An 18,870-nucleotide genomic window follows, 5' to 3' on the forward strand; every position below is an offset into this window, starting at 1 on the left:
TGCACCGGTTTCCATACAGAAGCTCTGGTGTGGATGGTTTCGTAGGACAAGCTGACACCCCTATTGCTCAGTGTTCTCCATCCTCCCAGTCTCATCAAATCAGAGACTGCAAATGAACTCTAGAATGATGCAGATAGATGATTACGTATCTAAAAGTAAAACTTTAAGCATAAAATATAATAGGATCCAGGATCTTGAGAAGGATTCCAACATATTTGATGGCAGTTAAGTCTCTAAGCACTATGAATAAAGATGGCTGTACCCTCAATGCTAAACTGTAGTTAGTACGTTACTCCAGGCACACTCTAAAATATGAAGACTGAACTTAGGATATAATGTCGATACTAAAACTTATGTAATAGTGGGCAAGATAAACTTTCTACTGGTTCAGTAAATTAATTAGATGTTTTAGTGTGATAATGCTTATATGTGTGTATGTACATATATATTTTTCTTTTAGAGAATTATCAAGGCTATTTTATATACAGCTCTTATATTCCTAATTTTATTGTTGCTTATGAAGTGGCAAGAAATTTATTTGTATAAATAAAACCAAGTTGATCTGTGTAAGCAGTAGGTTCCTCCTAGACTTAATGATATTATATCATCCCAATATTAGTTTAATTAAATTCCTATTATCTTATTTTTTAAAGTGAACAATGACACATAGTATCTACAGTTGAATTACTGCAAAAGCAGTACGATCATACTGCTACTTCGCTATGGGTGTTTTCGTTAATAAACTGAACTCTGTCAGCTTCATGTGTACAGAACTGAGGAAAAAAATTAAAACCACCACCAATTTCCTATCATACTCACTTTATGTGTTATTCTTAATGAAGTCCCAAATTGATGTTTCTTCTTTCCTAGACACCAAATTGAGAAGGACAGTAAGAGCTTGTGGAGACTGTGGGAGAAAGTGCACTAATGATTATAGATGGAGAAAATAGGAAATGTTCAAGGGACTGAGAATATTAATATTATTTGGATTAAAAAACTATGATATGATATAATCAGATGTTAAGATTTTTTTAATTTAATTTTATTATGTTATGTTAGTCACCATACAATACATCATTAGTTTTTGATGTAGTGTTCCATGATTGTTTGCGTATAACACCCAGTGCTCCTTGCAATATGTGCCCACCTTAATGCCCATCACTGAGCTAATCCATCCCCCACCCCCCCCTCCCATCTAAAACCCTCAGCTTGTTCTCAGGGTCCATAGTCTCTCATGGTTCATCTCCCCCTCTGATTCTCCCCCCTTCATTTTTCCCTTCCTTCTCCTAATGTCCATGCTATTCCTTATGTTCCACAAATAAGTGAAACCATATGATAATTGATGTTAAGAATTGAGAAAATTCGGAGTAATGGATGAGCAACCAGAAGTTACTGCACTAAAAATACATCAAGTAAAGGTTTCATCATGATTTAGGTGGGGTTTTGTTTTTTAATTGTTTACTGCATACATGGCAGAATGTTTACTTTCTCCTCATCTCATCTTCTTTTCTGGTCAAGTGAGATTACATTTATAGCTCTCTGAGTTTAGCATTTGACAGTGGTTCCTGAAAACTCATTGCTCAGTACTGGGAGAGATCGCTGGTGCTATCTTATTTGAAGGCTTTTAAACTCTCTTAACTATAGGGGACAAACAGGGTTACTGGAGGGGAGGGGAGCACTGGGTATTATATGCAAGTGATGAATCGCTAAATTCTATCCCTGAAACTAATAATACAGTATATGTTAACTAACTTGAATTTATACAAAATCTTTAAAAAAATAAAAATTTAAATTAAAAAAAGCAATTATGAAAAAATTGATAGATTCCCCTCTGAGGTATGTTTAGGCATAGACAAGCTGGAGGAAGGTCATGGAGACACCAGTGATTTTTCATTGCTAATTATTTTAGTACTCCTATCTTTCAAAGATATTTTATAGTTTAAAAAACAGGAAGCAGTTGAGAAAATCAAAATATTAGGGTTTGATATGACAGTTTCATAATTACATAATAAGATTTTGAGTGATGAATGTTTATTTTCAAAAAGTTTTACCTATTTGGAAGAGCTTTTATTATTTTTGCACTATGAACAGGTCCTCTAGGTATACAATATTCCAGGGTTTTAACTTGTCTTTCCTATAATTTTGAAGTCTTTCTTGATAAAATCAAGAGGTAACTCTTGCAAAGTAACTTGCAATTGATGCAGACATTGTATAATAACATATTTAGAAGAATTTTTAAAAACTACCTATGAAAAAACTGCATGGAAATAGAGTTGGTTTTATTCATGTCAAAATATATGGCTTTTGCATAAGAGGAATTAATGTTTCCATTTCTTAAAATGCTTGACCAACGCTTTTAGTCATTATGTTAGCATCTGTTGTTCCATCTGGAAGACCTAAAAAATCCAATGAATTATAAATGGACAGTTCAACATGAATATGTAAATTAAAGACATTTTATGAATTCTGTGTAAGATATAAAGAAAGAGCTTACGCTGTGCTTTAACTAAAGATCTTACTATTTATTTCTTAATCATCTGTTGGGTTAGGATAGGGTTCTACCCCAGTATATCACCCAGGACTTATTGGAATATAAACAGTATCATAGATTCATTATGAATATCATAGACTTTGTTTCAAATGATACAGTACAATGTGTTTATTAGAGAAGTAAAAAAATACAAATTAACATTTAAGAGGTATTATGTTAAATATAGAAGTACTATCTGTAGTCAGTGCTGTGTTATGGTGTCAACAGAAAAGTTTGGAACTTTTAATGAGCACTTATTGTTAATGTTCCATTAGAAAATTATGCTGTTTCCATACTGCCATCTTTTGAAGGACGCATTTGCTTTAGTCATTAAACCTCGACACATACTCTGAACATGAATATAAATGCTGCTATCTCTATGCCCTGCCTTCTAAGTGTTGTGATTTCTAATATTTATTTAAAATGTTTGGTTTTCAGTATATCACTTACGACCACAAAGCACATGCTGAGCTTTTTTTAAAATTGAGTTTTGCTCTGTCAAATTAAGGATGAAAGAATGACACTGAAACATATGTCCTTTTTTTAAAAAGTAAAAATGCATTTTAAACTTTTTAAGGGAAATCGTGGCTTCTAAATGTCACGAACATGTCATGTTTCTTCTATGCATCAACTTTTATGAGTCCCGATTAAAAATACAACCTGAAAACAGAATGTTTCTACTTAGATATTGTTGCTATGGTGCTATTTAGCTAGTTAATCATATAACCCTTTCAGAATAATGAAACCAGTAGCACTTGTCAACACCAAACATGAAAGGAATGAAGTAGCAGAGGTGTGAAAAATATCCATTAATATGAAAGCAATGTGTTCCGGGGGGCAGCAAAGTAAGCTATTTACTATTTACTGGTTGGCTATGACATTGCTAAAATTAGATTAAAGCAAAATAGCTTAGTACAAATATAATGAAATAGTTTTGATGATGTTTTCCACTTGGGGTATATAATTAGATCCTTTTATATTAATCTAATTTCTCTATGAGTTAAATAAACTCAATAGTGTTGACCTGCCTTTTCATGTGCTTTTTTTTTGATTCAACAAAATCATTTGATAAACATTTTGTAAGAAATAGAATTACATTCAGAGCAACACTTGTATACTTATGCAAGCTACTTAAAAACATATAAATGAATGTGCTCTATAGTTGTAAGATCTGCATTTGTTATTTTAAATGCAGTGAAGAAGTTATAGATACTTTCTACACAGGTGCTGTTCAAAGTATAGGTTGCAAATAACAGAGTAAAGAGGTTCTTTACCCCAAATAAAGTGTCACTGTTTTTGATGGCAGACAACAAGAGGCTGAAACAAAGACAAAAGACAGTGAGTTTGAAGAAGAGAGAACAGATTTGAGACATACAAAGGTGGTAGGACAAAATAATGAGATTAGTTACATGTGAGTGTTCATGGAGTAGGGGCCGAGTTTTTGTTTGGAGGATTTGAATTTTGAAGGATTTCAAGTTGAGCCTGTTTGAAGAGTGTATTAGTTGTTTTTTGTTTTAGTCCAAGTAACTAATGACTTAAGTAACAAAGACACATAATATGTTTTCTAATAAGAATTCCAGAAGTAGATAAGGCCCAGGATGGGTAATTCAGCAGCTACAATGACATTATCAAGGACATTTTTTTTTTTTTTTATCTTTTCTCTCTGCTCTTCTCAGCAAATGACTTGACCTCATAGGCTGGCTTCCCAAATGGCATCACATGAAGACCCCGATGTCTACAAACAGAAAAAGAATTGGTCCATACTGTATTCCCTAAACAAAAGCAGGGACAGTTTTCCCAGAAGTTCCCAGAGCAGACTTTCAACCACCATCCCATTGTTTAAAATTGCCCATGAATAAACCATTCACTAGAAACAGGGCTAAGATCACCATCAATATGACTGGCTTTGACCATTCATGATCAACCCTTGACTTAAAAGGTCCTCAGCCTCCTCATGAAGCACATGAGGACCTGGAGTAAGGTAAACAATATCAAGATAGCAAGGATGGCTAGGAAGCGGGTGTTGGGGAATGGATTTTGGATAGGCTACTAGATTGTATGCCCAGGAAGTGGCAGTTAAGGTTTCTTAATGTTGGCTTTGTCTGTTAGAGGGTTTCAGGATGCAACTGGAAATATGGCCCTGGAAGATGTTAAGAATTTGAGATTAATCTGCACACATATGACGCTTGAACCTGTAACAGTGAATGGGATTATTCACGGACAAGGTATAGAGTAGAATGCGAGGTGTGCAAAGGACAAAATGCTTTAAGGATAACAAAGATGTTAAGAAAAGGTGATTTTCCAGAGAGATAAAATAAAAACCAGAGAGGCCATTTTTATATGTGAAATACAGTTAAATTCCAAAATACAAATTTGGCAGAATTTTCCTTCCTCAGAAGTTCAACTTGGACCCTACATTTCTAATTCATAAGAATCCTAACATTGACATGTTTTTTGTACATTTGTTTAATTTAAAAACATCTATAGTGACGTTATTCTTATTCAAATGATTTCTGGGCATTGATAAAGTCAAATTTAATCTGAGAATTTTTTTTTTGATTTGTGCTACTTTTTTTCTGGTGTATAACCAGAGTCCTTGAGGATAATGACAGAGTATTTCAGCAATTCCCCTCTAGTAGGTTAAGATTAAGGTTTCCACTTCACTGCAGCTCTTGGAGTCATAGTTATCAATATAGGTGAAACTCTGCAATATCAACATGTCAAGTATACCCTTAATTGGAATCTCAGATATGTTTTCATATATGTGTTTCTCTACTTTGCCACACAGTTCTTTAGTGGGTGGGTGTGGCAGAGTAGACTCTTCTTTCCTTAGTGTAATATAGAGCTCTTGCTGGGCAGCAGCTGCTCAGCCCGGAACTGTAGTTACCCCTTGAACACTGCAGGCATTAGGGGTGCCGGCCTCCTGCGTAGTCACAAATTTGCCTGTAATGTTTGTGGGGTTTTTTAAATTGTATTTCTTTGGTAAAAACAGCCTGGAGTCAAGGATTTCCTTTTTACTGCTTTCTTTTTTTTAATATAATTAACCTACAGTGTTATATTCATTTCAGGTGTACAATATAGTGATTCAATACTTCTATGCATTACTTTTTTTACTGCTTTCTTTTTTTAAATATAATTAACCTACAGTGTTATATTCATTTCAGGTGTACAATGTAGTGATTCAACACTTCTATGCATTACTCACTGTTCATCACGATAAGTGTGTTCTTAATCCCCTTTATCTGTTTATCCATCCCCCACCCACCACACCCCCCCCGCCTGGCAACCACACGTTTGTTCTCTATATTTATGAGTTTGGTTTTTTTGGTCATCTCTTGTTTTGTTTGTTTTGTTTCTTAACTTCCACATGAGTTAAATTATATGGTATGTGTCTTTCTCTAACTTACTTCATTTAGCATTATACCCTGTAGGTCCATCCACATTGTTGCAAAGGCAAGATTTCATTCTGTTTATGGATGAGTACTATTTCATTGTGTATGTATACTACATCTTTTTTATCCATTCATCTTTGGATGGACACTTGGGCTGCTTCCATATCTTGGCTGTTGTAAATAGGGCTGCAGTAACCATAGGGTTACATATATCTTTTTGAATTAGTGTTGAATTAGTGTTTTTGTTTTGTTTAGGTAAATATCCAGTAGTGAAATTACTGAATCATATGGGAATTATCTTCTTAATTTTTTAAGATAATTAACCTCCATACTGTTTTCCACTGTGACTGCACCAGTTTATTTGTGTGAGGTCTCCCTTTTTCCACATTCTCACCAACACTTACTTGTTTTGTGTGTGTGTGTGTGTGTGTGTGTTTGATTTTAGCTATTCTGACAGGTGTGAGGTGATATCTCATTGTGGTTTTGGTTTGCATTTCTGTTGAACTGGTGATGTTGAGCATCTTATCATGTATCTATTGGCCTTCTTTATGTCTTCTTTGGAAAAACGTCTAATCAGGTCCTTTGCCCATTTTTAACTGGATTATTTGTATTTTGGGTATTGAGTTGTGTAAGTTCTTTATATATTTTGAATATTAAGTCCTTATTAGATATATCATTTGCAAAGATCTTTTTCCATTCAGTAGGTTGACCTCCTGTACAGTCCAAAATTTGCTGGTAACTTTTGACTCCCCAGAATCTTAACTACTAACAGCCTACTGTTGACCAAAAGCCTTACCAGTAACATAAAGTGCCAACTAGCACATATTTGTATGTTATATGTATTATATACCATATTATTACAATACAGTAAGCTTGAGAAAAAAATATTAAGAAAATCACGAGGAAGAAAAAGTATATTTATAGTACTTTACCATAAAAACTGTGTGTAAGTAGACATGTGCAGTTCAAACCTGTGTTGTCCAAGGGTTAACTTTGTATCTCCTAGCCCCTATTGCTTCTGGTAGAGCCACATGACTAGTTCTCACCAATAAATGCAAGGAGAAGAAGGAACTGTCACTTCTGAGCCAAAGTAGTAAGGAAATGAGTATTCTTTCTCCCGTTCTTCCCCCAGTAATTGCTTAGAGGCAGAGAATACCTAGGCTCCAGTGGAGGGAAGGAGCCCTGGTCTCTAAATCACATCATGGGGGGAAAGCTGATTACCGACCAGAAGGACACTCATTGCATGCTTCTGGGAGTGAGAAATAACCATCCTGTAAGTTAAACCACTGAAATCATGAGGTTTATTTTTATAGCAGCTAGCCTTATCCTAAGTAACACAGTTAGGCACATTTTGCTGATAGAAGGCCATCTGAATAAAAGAGATGTTTATTGTCAAGTCATGAAAGACCTAAAAGGGAAACTGCTAAGCTATACACCTCCCACTTTCCTGTCCAAATGCTTCTTCCTATACTTTTTATTTTCCATCTGCTTTGCAAACCCACCAGATCTCTGCCTGTTCAGAGTCTACCTGTCTTTCAAGGTGTGGCTCAAAAACCCATCTCCACCTGTCAGCCTTCAGTGCTTTCCTCCTAGATCAGGACAGTCCCTTCTTCCCTAGAGGTCACATTGCTTCTGTGCTAATTTGCCTATTGGGATTTATTGACACTCTTTTTCAGTGGCTTCTAACTTACGTGAAGTAAAACTTCATCTTGTTTATTTTGGTTTTATCAGTAATTCTGCATTGTTTAGCACATAGTAGAAGATGAATGTCTTGAAATGTTGAATAAACAAAAGCTAAATTGGGTATGTATTATAGGAATGTATTCTATTGTAAATAACTCCGCCAAATGTTCTTTTAGTCTTAATCATAAACCTGTTATATAAGTAATTATTTTAGGACTTTCAGCTTATGCATAAAATAATTCAAAATGTAACTATTTTGTTTAAAATTCTTAGTATATTCATTATTCTCAAATTAATGTGTAATAATCCTAATGAGTTATAATAGCTGTTATTTCTTCACAGTAATTCAAATTATATTATTTTCAAGTCAGCACAACATAATTTTCCTTATATAAGGTCAAGTGTTCTTAAAAGCTTGTATAGTCTGGTGATTTGTTTATATTTTTTTCTGCTTTTTTAAATTTCAAATTTCTATTTAAATTCCAGTTAGTTTACATATAGTGTAATATTAGTTTCAGGAGTAAAATTACTGATTCATCACTTTCATACAACACCCAGTGTTCATCATAACAAGTGCCCTCCTTACTACCCATCACCCATTTAGCCTATCCACCTGCCTCCCCTCTAGCAACCTTTGTTCTCTATAGTTAAGAGTCTGTTTTATGGTTTGCCTCTCTCTTTTCCCCCCCATGTTCATATTTTGTTTCTTAAATTCCACATATGATTGAAATCATATAGTATTTGTCTTTCTCTGATTGACTTCACTTAGCATAATACTCTCTAGCTCCATCCATGTCATTGCAAATGGCAAGATTTCATTCTTTTTCATGGCTAAGTAATAATCCATTGTATATTATATACCATAACTTCTTGATCCATTCATGAGTCAATGGACATTTGGATCTTTCTATAATTTAGCTATTGTTGATAATGCTCTTACAAACATCAGGGTGTGGCAATTCATTTATAAAACACATAGCAGAGTATTTTAAAATTGGAATATTCACAAAGTACTACAATGTGCAAAAATAAATAGAATACCAAGACAGCTTGGAAAACTAACACTAACAGAAGACACACACACACACCCAAAAAAGAAGAGAATTATAGAAAAATAAATAAATAAATATGACAATGGAGGCAGAAAGGGGGGAGACAACATGAAAAGGAAAAATATCCCTGATCTCCTTGAGGAGAGAGTGTTTCCTAAGCATTAATTTTAGAGAGAGGGAGAGAGAGAGATAAAGGGAGGGGTGGAGGGAAGCAATTGTTATTAAGCTCTTTGCAGTATTATCTGTTAAGTGTATAGTACTTGAAACAACTCAAATGTCCAGAAAATGATAAGGAGAGGATTTTATAAATTTTGTGAGGGATTGCCATATAGTGGAAAGAGTGTGGATTTGAGTGAGGTGACTTCAGGTTATGGTCCTTCTTCTAACCTGGGTTAGGCAAATATCCTAACCCTAATTTGTATCCCAGGGAACTCTGTGGCTCCTTCCAGGGTTAAAACTTTCTAATGTAGGGGGCCTGGGTGGCTCAGTCATTAAGCGTCTGCCTTTGGCTCAGGTCATGATCCCAGGGTCCTGGGGTCGAGCCCCACATCGGGCTCCCTGCTCAGCGGGCAGCCTGCTTCTCCCTCTCCCACTCCCCCTGCTTGTGTTCCCTATCTCGATGTGTCTCTCTGTGTCAAAAAATAAATAAAAATCATTTATATTATTTCAACAGAAAGTTTTCATTTATAGCATTGTTTATAGCACAGTCTTTTGGGTTGTCAAATTCTAACTCTGTTCATTCTCTGAGTATTTTTTGCAACCCTTTAAAAATTATGGTAACTATGGGCACCTGGGTGGCTCAGTTGGTTAAGCGACTGCCTTCGGCTCAGGTCATGATCCTGGAGTCCTGGGATCGAGTCCCACATCGGGCTCCCTGCTCGGCGGGGGGTCTGCTTCTCTTTCTGACCCTCTTCCCTCTCGTGCTCTCTGTCTCTCATTCTCTCTCTCTCAAATAAATAAATAAAATCTTTTTTAAAAAATAAAAATAAATAAAAATAAAAATTATGGTAACTAATAGATATGTAAATACTGTCTTGTTATCTTGTCTAATAAAAATTTGTGCCCCTTCCTCAAAAAAAATCTTTAAAAAAAACTTTCTAATGCAATAAAATATGAAAACTTAACACTCTTCTGGGCGCCTGGGTGGCTCAGACGGCTAAGCGTCTGCCTTCGGCTCAGGTCATGATCCCAGAGTCCTGGGATCGAGTCCCGCATCAGGCTCCCTGCTCAGCGGGGAGCCTGCTTATCCCTCTGCGCCTCTCTCTCTCTCTCTCTCTCTCTCTCTCTCTCTCTCTCTCTCTCTCTGTGTCTCATGAATAAATAAATAAAATCCTTAAAAAAAAACACTTCTGATTTTAGCAAGTTTTCTGAATGGCATATCTCTTCATAGTGTGGGGGAGGGCAGCCAGCCCTTCTTGAAAGAGCAGAAATCTCCAAAAGCCAATAAAACATTATCCATTCTTTCAAGAAACACTTATTAAATGTGCAGGTACTAATCTAAACCAGGGTTTTTTCCCCCCTAAAATGATACCAGGGGCAAGTTAACTTCTTGGAGTGACTTTCTTTGGTCCACATAAAATTGTATTGAGAGTTGAATTATATTTAGGGACCTCTAGTACAGGACATAGCATGTAATAGACTCTCAAGAAAATCTTGTTTCCTCCCTCTGGCATATAAAGGAACAACAAAATGAAAAAGCAGCAATAAGTTAGCTACACGTCTATCCTTGTATCGAGGGGTTGTTTGACACCACAACTGCCAGTCAGTTTTCATTAGTGTGATACAAACCATAGTAAAATTATATTTCAAAAAATATTATATAAGGAAGAAAAAAGCAATTAATATTCCCTGGTCAATTTCATCCATAATAATTATGTAAGTTGGGTGCTGTCTATTAAGAGAACATCTCTTTAATGCAGATGAAAAGAGGATTCTAATGATGATGATGATGATGAAAACTAGCACTTATTAAATGCCTATTGTGTGCATCATTCCTTACACTTTGTGTATTTTACCTGATTTTAACTGTATCATAGAAGACATAATAGCTTAGAGTCCCCTGTTTGTTGCTGCATTTTACCATCTACTGCCATTTGATAGATTCTGTAGATGTACCAAGTCCATTCTTCATTCACTTTATAAAGACCAAGTTCTTATTTGTGTAATATGCTAAGCACTGTGATAAATGAAAGAATGAGTTAGGCAGAGATCTCCTGGGGCAGTTATCATCAAGCAGAAGAGATAAATTATGCACATAATAGAATGTAAAATAAAAAGTTCAGTATACAAGAGATGGATCATAAATGGCGGTGGGAATTCTGGGATGGTCATGGAAAGTTTCCTGCACACATGGAATTTGAAGTCCTCCTTCAAGGAGAGCAGGAATTTGGACATGGAGGTGTCAAAAAATTTTTTTAAACTAAACTTTTAAGGACTTTATTTAGATGGATTATTGCAAAGAGGGGGACTATTGCTATAGGAGGAGGACTATTGCAATAGGGAGAGCATTCTGAGTATAAGATCTGCAAACATCTCAGGATTTAGGCAAAAGAGTTTTTCTTTTATAGGGAGAAGAAAACGAAGCTAGCAAGAACAGGGTGTGGGGAAATGGTGAACAGGAGTGGCATGATGGGATAGCACATCAGAGAAAGTTCTACCCTGAGGCCAGCCTCTTCTGTGGAAAGCCTATTAAGGAATGGCTATATGCTGGCTCAGGATGAGGGTAGGTCAAAGTTGGGGGCCTGAAGGAAGAAGAGAATCTTACCGAAATTATGGCTAATAAGCATTTTGTTCTGGCTGATCAGTGGGGACAGCAGTTCAGCTAATCATTTATGAAGCAAAAATAGGAATTTGGAGGGTCTGTGTCTGGCCTTGTCATAGGTAAACAAAGGAACATCCATGAGTTTTATCCAAATTATAAGGGGAAGGGTGGATTTTTTACAGTAAGCTGTTGCCTGGAACAATAAAGGAGGGGGGAGTTTCTTAAATTTGCTGTTTTCTAGGATCACAGAGCTTGGGTAAACATTGTAAGGGATATGGGAATAAAAAACCAGTGAGGACTCTCTAATGAATGAGATGTGCATGAGAGGAGTTTCATTTAGTCAGGATGTGAAGATTTTGAAAAAGAATTGCACTAATAATAATAGTAGCTTTCTGAGTGCCAGGCCCTGTTCTAAGCACCTTACATCAGTCAACTCGTTTAAATAATCCTTACAACCATCCAGTGACACAGGTACAATTATTCTCCCATTTTATATACAAGGAATTTGAACTCCTCAGAGGGTAAGTAACTTTGTCACACTGGTAGTAAGACGTACAACTGGGGCTGTAAGTCATAAAGCCCATGTCTCCCAGTAACTGGCCCAACCTCTTTTCATTCCTTCAAACTGTTCCTTTAACCCAGGGAGATAGGGGGCTTAAAACTGCTGGAACAAGGGAGAGGGGACATACAGTGATTTTCCACTTTCCAAAAACAATCAACTCAATGAATACGTATGAGAGAAGTTGTGGGACACAGAAGAAAGAAGAACACAGAAAACTAGAAAATCTGAGTTTGGCTGTGGTGCACTGGACAAAAGAAAATGACAGTTAACAGGGAAGGTTCTGGATGCAGAGAATAAAAACCAAAAACCTCAACCAGTCAGGGCAGAAGGGGGGCCCACTGCTTTGTGTGGGAATGGGGCAACTTAATATTGTCATCTTTATAGGCCCAGGTTTCCAGGCTTCGTTCCTCCATGAATGAGATTATGGCAGCCCTTAATATATGAGCGGTAGGTGGGAAATGCCTGCCACTTTAGTCCTTAAGAGCATCCCTGAGTTACAGTCAGCCATCCCCACTAGTATGATTTAGCCTTCTATAGTTAAGGACAATTACTGAATCCAACAGGCATTCACCTCTCCTTCCTTAACCAGCTACATTTATATTTATTTCTGCTGTTCACAGCCACCATTGTTTTTCCTGATGATTATCTTGTGATTCAGTACATTCAGTCTAATGAGCCAGAGTGTACATAATACATGTGAAAATTTTACTGAAAATTTTACTGAAAATATTGTTACCTATTTGACATGTAAAGAATTGAACTAAGTTCATCTAGAGAGCATAGTTTATGTAGCAATGCTGATTGCTACAACCAACAGAGATTTTATTGGAAATGTAAAGCAGTTAAACTCTCTTGAGGCCATTCTGTGCCTCTGGACCAATGGTAAGCATATTCACATCCTTACCTCTTTTCATCTTCCCAGGAACCTATTAGTGGGGGATATGGTTTCTACTTTATGGATGAACAAATTGAAGTTAACAGAATTTAATCACTATGCCCAAGAGTTTGTACTTTAATCCTTAAAGTCCAGTTTTGGACCCAAACCTCCTTGATTTTAAAAATCTCCTAAACCTTTCCACTCTGAATTAGTCACTCACATTTTCAAGGCTGATCAATAACAGCTCTGCTACCTAATAGCTATGTGACCTTGGGGAAATTATTTAACTATGCTTTGACTTTGTTTCTTAATCTGAAAAGCGAGGGCAATCATATCTTCATCATAGGATCATTGTGAAGATTAAATCAATTAATATGTGTAAGGTATTTAAAAGACCTACATAGCCACTATTTTTTATGTTAGCTGTGGTTATTAAAGATAACGATTGAGATGACAATGAAACCATGCTCTCTTTCTTAAAAACTCAAAACAAATAGCCAAACTCAGTATCTCAGTATGGCTTTGTGTGCTCCAGCAGTAGGATTGGTTACATATGTGTATATATTCTTTGTCCTGCCATACTCTTCTAGGAGTTTAATCTAAGTATAACTACAGAGAACTAGGAACATTAGTGTACTCAAAATTGAATTCACATATAATTTTGGAAAACATCAATTGGGAAAACTCTTTTGTGTCTATCTTTAAACTTATCTGAGTTCCTAAAATAAAATTTGTATTTGATATAAGAGGACAGGATGGCATCTTTGACAACTGGGTTTTGGGAAACTTAAAAAAAAAAAAAAAAACAGGATTAAAAGAGCCAACATAATATTGAGGAGGAAGAACAAAACTAAAGGACTGATACTATAGGACTTCAGTATTTACTATAAACTACAGTAATCAAGACACTGGTGAAAGAACAAATAGATGAATGGAACAGAATAGAGATCCCAGAAATAGACCCAGATAAATAGAGTCAACTGATCTTTGACAAAAGAACAAAAGCCTATACAATGGAATAAAGTTAGTCCTCTCAACAGATGGTGTTGGAACAACTAGACATCCATAGGCAAAGATGAATCTAGACATAAAACTTAAATCCTTCACAAAAATTAACTCAAAATGTATCACAAGCATGTATGTAAAATGCAAAACTGTAAAACTCCTAGAGAATAACATTGGAGAAAACCTAGATGACCTTGGATTTGGTGATGACTTTTCAGCTAAAACACCAAAGGTATGATCCATGAAAACAAAGAATTGATAAGCTAGACATCATTAAAACTAAAAATTCTCCTCTGAGAAGAGTAATGTCAAGAGAATAAGAGGACGAGTCATAAATTAGGGGAAAATATTTGCAAAAGATATATCTAACAAAGAAATGTTATCTGAAATATACAAAGAACTCCTAAAACTAAACAATAAGAAAACAAACAACCTGATTAAAAATGGGCCCAAGATTTTAATAGACATCTCACCAGAGAAGATGTACAGATGGCAAATAAGCATATGAAAAGATGTACCACATAAAAGTCATCAGAGAAATGCAAATTAAAAAGGATAGTGAGATACCACTACATATTTATCAGAATGGCCAAAATCTGGAACACTAACACCAGGTGCTGGCGAGGGTGTGGAGGCACTGGAATTCTCACTGATTGCTGGTAGGATCAAATGCAAAATGGTAGAGGCACTTTGGAAGACAATTGATGATTTCTTATAAAACTAAACATACTTTTACCATATGACCCAGCAATTGTGCTCCCTAGTATTTACCCAGAGGAGTTGAAAACTTTTGTCCGCATAAAAACCTGTACACAGATATTATACCAGCCTTATTCATAATTGCCAAAAATCAGAAGCAACCAAGACATCCTTCAGTAGGTGAATGGATAAATAAACTGTGGTACAGTCAGACAATGGGATATTATTCAGTTCTAGAAAGAAATGATCTATCAAGCCACAAAAAGACATGGAGGAAACTGAAATGCATATCAGTAAGTGAAAGAAGCCAGTCTGAAAAGGCTAAATACTGTATGATTCCATCTATATGACATTTTGGAAAAGGCAAAACTATGAAGACAGAAAAAAACAGCGGTTGCCAGGATTAAGGGTGGGGGAATGAGAGATGAATAGACAGAGCACAGGAGTTTTAGGACAGTGAATATACTCTGTATGATACTATGTCATACATTTTCCAAACTCAGAATGTATTAACACCAAGTGAACCCTAAGGTACACTATGGACTTTGGGTGATTGTGATGTGTCAGTGTAGATTCATCAACTGTAACAAGTATGCAACTCTTGTGGGGGATGTTGATGATGGTGGGGGGGGTAGTCTGTGCATGTAGTGGGGAGGGAGATATAGGGAATCTCTGTACCTTCCCCGCAGTTTTGTTGTGAACCTAAAACTACTCTTAAAAAATACTCTTTTATAACAAAATAAATAAAGAATTTGCATATCATTGCCCTTGTATGAAGAATCAGGATTACTAAAATGTAAGAAACATTTCCTCATATTTCCCATTTGTATGGAACATGAAGATGTTATCACTGCCTTGACTCACTTGCTCCCTATGGTGGTTGGGCTCCATGGAGCCTGAGCGGAGCCTGAGTTTTCTTGTCTAAAATATATGTTGATAGGTGTGAACTGGGATCAGAGATCCAAGAGGTCAACAAAGAATTAATAGGGAAAGGACTAAGGTACAAAAATAAGGTCCTTTCCTAGAAATTCAAGTCTAGAATGAAGTAAAATTTATTGGAGGTTGTGGTGTGTCTGAGTATTGGCAGTAGTGCTCACTTCCCTCAGGGCAGGCTTTAAGTAGGCCTTGGAGTTTGTGACAGTTTTATGCTCTGGGAAGTATGTGTTTGTAGATGATTCAAGCTGAGTTTAAAGGTTTGCAGCAGGGATTGCATAAAATATTGTGAAAATTGTATTGAAAATGATCTTAAATATTTTATTTTATTTTATTCTAAGTTCAGTTCAAGTGTAGAAATCTTCATAGTTATAAAGGTCTATAGTGAAACCTTTTTATCACTGCTCAGAACTGATTAGTCTATCATACACACACATATCCTCCCATATCATTTGTCCATCAGCAAGTCCTCAGTTATCCAGTGTCAATTTTATAAATACACATGCATATACATACACACTCACACTCACACTCATGCATTCAGAATCCCAGACATAAGCCTTTATTGTTTTAAATTACTTTTACTTCTCAGAACGATGAAGATCATGCATCAGGTAGCCTGGCAGGTGTTTTGATGCTCAGAGTTGGCTATTTTCATCATTGATCTAAGTTGGTAAGAAACAGATCTCAGAGAATTAAACATTTTAAATCTGGAAGACTAAACTAAATTCATTTAGAAGTTCCACTATGTCCTCTATGTAGCTATGACTTTCATCTCTTGCTGCCTTGAAGCTGAGCATAGAAGAGCAAATAGTGGCCTCTCTCCAGGCCAAACAGACTAGAAAAATGATCACACAAACAACTACTGATTTTTGCTTTGTTGAAAGGAAAATATTTCCATTCTAGACCACAAAAATGAGTAAAAATAATCTAAGACTCTTTAAGGACTATACTGATTTCTTCTGTATTTCTGAAACAAAGAAATAGTTAAGATACAATTTACACAACCCCAGGCCTGAAGAAACTGGGTCCTATGTACTAACATCAGGGCATCTTTCTGCTGCCACCTCTCCTGCCTCAAAACTATTCTCCACATTGTGAAAACCATATGCTTAAAAACCATCAGTAACTCACTCCACATTACTCAAAGGATAAAGTCCCAAATCCTTAGTTGGTTTTTGTCAACCCAGCAATCATTAGTCCTCACTTACCTCACACTCCTCCCCCCACCATCATCCATCTGTTTGCTGTATTCTGCTTTATCGTCCAGCCAAACTAAATTTTCTTGATCATACACCAAGGAGTATTCCTTCTGCCCAGATCACTGTCCACCCTCACCATAGACATTCACTTGATCAACTTCAGTGCATTCTTCAGGTCTAATGTATACCTTCCAGGTGAAGTCTTTCTTTAGTCCTCAAAATAAGTGGCTCCCCTTTTTGTGTTCTCATAGTGTCAAGGCACGTCTGTTTCACACACTTTTATAGTTATATATTTAAAGTAGTGTTTCTCAGATGTTCGGTGTGCATAGGAATTAAAAGGAAATCTTGTAAAAATGCAAATTCTGAGTCAGGGTGATGCCAGTGCTGCAGTCCCCAAAGCATGTGCCGAGTAGCAAGGACATAGAGTCTGTGTGCCTCCGTGGACCTGAGGACAGGATCCGCAGAGCCTGACACACAGCAGGCCCTGAATTCACAGCCACTGAATGAATTTCAAAAGCGATAGAATCTTGACAATATAACATTTTCATTTTAAAATACAAGCAGTGCTTACAAATAACCACTTGAGAAGAACTTTGTTAACTTCCTTCCCTCCTTCTGTATCTTGGTATTTCCATCTGTTCTTTCTGTCTCTTTGCCTCAAAGTTCACTGGTATCTGGAATTTCTACCCAATCCCTTCCTTTTCCTCTATTCCTTTTACACCCTGGAGGCATTTTCAATGATAGCACTTCTGAAAATAAAAAGCAAAGGAAGCCAGGGAAGAGAGATGAAGAAAAATGAACCTCTTTTCTCTTCTTCAGCTATCAGTTGAGTTACTTTCTTGTTTCTCCAAATCTAACCTCTTTGGACCTAATCAGACTATTTATCAAAGAATCCCAAACACATCCCTAGACTCCACTTTAGTGTTGTAATGCTCAAAACTATTGTCTGTATGTTCCTCAGAAATGGAAATGAACCTTGTATCAGTCATTTATTTACACAAAGACTTGTCTTTTAACATCTAAGTAAAGATTTGACTGTTTTTTAAGCCATAGCTTTAAATGCTTATTTGCCTAGGGCTTGGGGAGAGATACACGTAGTCATTTTGTTCCAAATATTTGTAGTTGGATATATTGCGAACATGGAATAGTGAAAATACCACAAGCTCCCTGTGGTCCCCTTACCACCCATATGCCCAGCCCTTGTCTCAGATACGAAAAATAAGAAATGTTAGAGAGCAGTCACTGTAGCAAAGGACGAAAGTGGTGAGAACATTTTATGAGATAATAATTCTCCTACCAGGTGGACAGCCTTTAAGGAGTACAGGCACTGCTCTTCTCCATTAGGGGTAGATATGTTTCCAAGCAGACAAAAACCATCAAGGAAAACATTGTTTTGGGGAGATAATGTGTACTCAGAAACCTCAGACACCTGTGATTTTAGGAAACCACAGATTGACTTTTCTACTAGGACATACAAATCTTTGTTAGGCTTTAAGTGTATTTAATGTCCAAAGGAACAATTTATGGAAGGGTGATTGGTCTGGATTTCTATATTAAATTTATGGTATGACTTACAGAATGCTTGCTCGCTTGCTCTCTCTGTGTGTATACACACACACACACACACACACACACAGAGATATATATATATATAGATATATATATATATAGTGTTCTGTATCTACATGATAAGTAAAATGTGTATTTGTATATCTAATTCATACCTTCCACATTTGCATCTCGTGTATGTATATGTATATGTATATACTCTATAATTTCATTTCTTGACAGCTAAGGCTTGAAAGAGATCAGAGGGGAAACTCTTGGTAAATGTGTAGATTTGCACACTAGCCAGATGTTAGACATATAAATTTTATACTAAAAATGCCATCCCCAAATATCAAGAAAATAGAACAACTATACTAGGGTATGGATTCTAGCAAATTAAAAGAAATATCTGCATGATCTATGTTTCTAATTATCTGACAGAGTGCTGTTAATAACTTTTCTGGAAGCCACAAACACAGCAGGAGCACTTAGTTATGATGCAGTCTTAAAATACACCACAATGCACTTTATCTGTGGCCTTCAAGATCACATTGGCAGCAGAGCCTGCCATAATGAACTGTCCTGAAGCCTTGAGATGCTGTTTTCAGCAATTTTGCATTTGAGTA

At 36.2% G+C, this 18,870-nt stretch overlaps 1 protein-coding gene and 2 non-coding genes across 3 annotated transcripts in view; 1 reads left to right on the forward strand and 2 right to left on the reverse strand.

Annotated features, from left to right (window-relative positions):
• Positions 1–18,870, forward strand: part of IL1RAPL1 (interleukin 1 receptor accessory protein like 1) — a 677,053-nt gene that overhangs the window by 138,818 nt on the left and 519,365 nt on the right. The window lies entirely within an intron of this gene.
• On the reverse strand, positions 15,832–15,901 carry LOC123851711 (small nucleolar RNA U2-30). The gene has a single exon (XR_006792682.1). It is a non-coding gene; the product is annotated as a small nucleolar RNA U2-30 (small nucleolar RNA).
• LOC123851718 (small nucleolar RNA U2-19) lies at positions 16,081–16,160 on the reverse strand. Its single transcript, XR_006792686.1, has one exon. It is a non-coding gene; the product is annotated as a small nucleolar RNA U2-19 (small nucleolar RNA).

The sequence above is a fragment of the Mirounga angustirostris genome, unplaced genomic scaffold (genome assembly GCF_029215605.1).
Source record: "Mirounga angustirostris isolate CCGP_5_RB_7025 unplaced genomic scaffold, mMirAng1.0.hap1 SCAF_11, whole genome shotgun sequence".
NCBI lineage: Eukaryota > Metazoa > Chordata > Mammalia > Carnivora > Phocidae > Mirounga > Mirounga angustirostris.